We start from the raw sequence: 3,567 nt of genomic DNA, 5'->3' as shown, positions 1-3,567 counted from the left end.
AGTGGCATGAACGTTTCCACTTTTAGGTAAACCTCCCCTCTGGCGGTTTTTCACCCCCCCCCCCTTTTGATCTTCCTCCAATCCTCCCATTTTTGTCCTCTTCCCCCCCCCCCCCCCATCCTCATCTTCATCCCCCTCCCCCTCATAGATCCATTTACCCACTACACATATAGTTTACCCAACTCTCCCCGATTATTACCTAGGAGAGAAAATTCAAAGTACAGAAGTACAAAGGGACTTGGGGGTACTCATGCAGGATACCCTAAAGGTTAACCACCAGGTTGGATCGGCAGTAAGGAAAGCGAATGCTATGTTGGCATTCATTTCGAGAGGTATGGTGTATAAAAGTAAGGAAGTAGTGATGAGGCTCTATGGGGCACTAGTGAGGCTTCATTTGGAATACGGTGCACAGTTTTGGGCCCCATATCTTAGGAAAGATGTGCTGACATTGGAAAGGGTTCAGAGGAGATTTATGAGGATGATTCCCAGAATGAAAGGGCTTACGTATGATGAGCGTTTGTTGGCTCTGGAGTACAGAGGAATGAGAGGGGACCTCATAGAGACATTTAAAATGTTGAAAGGACTGGACAGAGTAGATGTGGTCAAGCTGTTTCCCTTGGTGGGTGAGTCCAAGACCAGAGGGCACAATCTTAGAATTAGAGGGTACAGGTTTAAAACAGAGATGAGGAGAAATTTCTTTAGCCAGAGGGTGGTGAATTTGTGGAATTCCTTGCCACGTACAGCAGTGGAGGCCAGATCATTGGAGGCGTTTAAGGAGGAGATAGATAGATATCTAAATAGTCGGGGTATCAAGGGATATGGGGATAAGGCCAGAAATTTGGGTTAGAATAGTGTTTTTTTTTTGCCCCCCCCCCCCCAATTTCTCATTTCTTTTTTGCCTTTTCTTTGGAGCAGACTCGATGGGCCAAATGGCCTACTTCTGCTCCCTTGTCTTGTGATCTATCTGCACCCCTGACTAAAGAGACCTCTATCACTCTTCCTTGCCTAGACTTTGCCCTACCCTGCTGTTCAACAGAGTCAGTCGCGGTGCTACTCCTTGTCTTGTGATCTATCTGTACCCCTGACTAAAGAGACCTCTATCGGTCTTCCTTGCCTAGACTTTGCCCTACCCTGCTGTTCAACAGAGTCAGTCGTGGTGCTACTGATCTTGCTGCTGCTGCCATTTTCCTCTGAGATGCTATCTCCAACAGTATTCAAAACGGTATACTTATTTGGGGAGGGGGGGGGAGGGCAGTCACAGGAGACTCCTTCACTACCTGCCTCCCCCTTCTAGCAGTTACCCATCTATCTGGCTTAACTTTTGGTGTGACCACCTCCCTAAAACTCCAATGATATCCTCTGCCTCCTATATGCTCCTCAGCAAACTACAAGCTGTACTAGGGAACATAGCTAGCTGACTTGATTATAATCCAACAAATGGAAAGAATGTGCAGCATTAAGCTTGGCCCAGGTATAGACTATAGGATGAATGAAAGGATACTGAATAGAGAGACATAAATTGTGATGCCAGTTGGATCTACAGAAGTTTGCTTTAGTTTAGAAGGATTTTCATTTACTACCTTGGGTAAAAAGCAAGACAAAGAATCCACAACTTTTGACCTAAAAATGTGAAAACCCGATAAAGATCTGTCATAAATTGGCCTGTATGAGTTTTTATAGATCCTATATCCATTGCCCTTATAGCCCATAACATACGACATTGCAAGCTTTTGCGTCCTTCTTCAATGTTAGGATAGGTATAGATGGAAGCTGATTCCTACCCATTGGCAGGCTGGATTCACAGGTTTAGAAATTGTATCTGGTTTCTTCCAAGATATTTACTCTAACCCTTACTGCTAGCCAGTTACTCTTAACATGGTATCCCTATTTGGTGAGTAACAGTTTATGACAAAAATCTAATGACAATGGGCACCTTAAAGCAATTAAACAATTTGTTGCATTAAGTATTCTCCTTCTTCCATTGCTCCCAGTTGCATGCACTCTTCAAGACTTTGACACATACTTAACTAAAGTTGCATGCAGGAGGCAGCCTTTTTTTTTTGTCAGTGCTAGTCTGATATCCACACCCATGATCTTCTGGTAGCAGCTGCTGATTAGCCATCCAGAGTAGAAAACAAGTCCAGAGGCACAGCTGTCAATGGCAGCATCTTAATTTCTACTTCAGCACCATCTCTATTGTTAAATGCTTTCTTCTATCAGAGCCTGGTCGTGTGCATCATGAAATAACAGCTTCGAATGGGGAGAAAATTTAATTAGGAATGACTGTGTGTATTCCAATTGGCAAATGGTAAAATCAGAAAACAAATAACCAATTAGAAGATGAACACAGATTTAACTGGTCAAAATAAATTAAGAAACTGATTCATGTATCAAGGGTCAATACACACAGCCTCAATGATACTGGGGTAGTGATGAGATTTCAAGTTTTACAGCACAGAAACAGACCCTTCAGCCTACATCCGTGCTGAAATTTTTTTCCCATCTACACTAATCCTATTTTCCTGCATTACATCCCTTCAAATCCCCTTTAAAACCATTTCCTCTCACCTTAAGCCAATGTCCTCTTGTTTTTGATTCTCCTACCACAGGGAAAAAAGATTCTAACTATCCTACCCCATGTCTCCTATAATTTTATCTACCTGTCAGGTCACCCCTCAGCCTCCTTCGCTCTAGGAAAAAAATACCCAGCCTATACAATCTCTCCCCATAAATGAATTATTTCAATCCAGGCAACATCCTAGTGATTCTCCTCTTCAGTTCAACCACATCCTTCCTCTAGTATGGCAAAACTGAACACAATACTCCAAGTGCAGATTAATCAGCATTTTGTAAAGTTGCAGCATAACGCCCCAACTTTTTTATTAAATGCCCCAACCTTTGAAGGCAAACATATCATTCCCTTCTTCACCAGCCTATAGACCCGTGGTGCTACTTTAAGGGAACTATGGATAAACCCCAAGGTCCTTCTGTTGGTCAACATTCCTTAGCGCCCCACCATTTACACCCCTATTTGATTTCCCAAAGTGCATCACCTCACACTTGGTAGGATTAAATTCCATCTGTCAATGCTTCACCCAACTTTCCATCTGATCTATATCCTGCTGTAGTTTAAGGCAGCCTCCCTCGCTATCCACAACACCACCAAATTTCATGTCAAGATTGCTTCATTGAAATTTATAAATTCAATACTCGGCGGCTGTCATTCCATCGTTCTCTACCAACATATTTCACGGTCAAATGGAATGAGCTTCCAGCGGCCTTTCCTCTGGTCAAGTGCTTATTAAGAATAGTTATTCAAAAATCTAATTTTATACAAGACCACTTCAAAGTCATACAATCATTTATCTTAAAAAATACTGGCTGCTATGACCAACAAAAATTGAATTTTAAGAAAAAGAGGCACTATCAGTCGTGTTTGTGTTCCTGAAATTTGCAGTCATCACTTTTGTAGGATTCTGAATTTCTGATCAAGACACTCGACTTGAAGCATCCTTGTAATTATGACAATCAAAACACATGGCAATTATTTTGGCTAGTAACTTTTAT

This window comes from Pristis pectinata, chromosome 10 (genome assembly GCF_009764475.1).
Source record: "Pristis pectinata isolate sPriPec2 chromosome 10, sPriPec2.1.pri, whole genome shotgun sequence".
Classification (NCBI taxonomy): domain Eukaryota; kingdom Metazoa; phylum Chordata; class Chondrichthyes; order Rhinopristiformes; family Pristidae; genus Pristis; species Pristis pectinata.
This window is presented reverse-complemented; position numbering follows the sequence as displayed.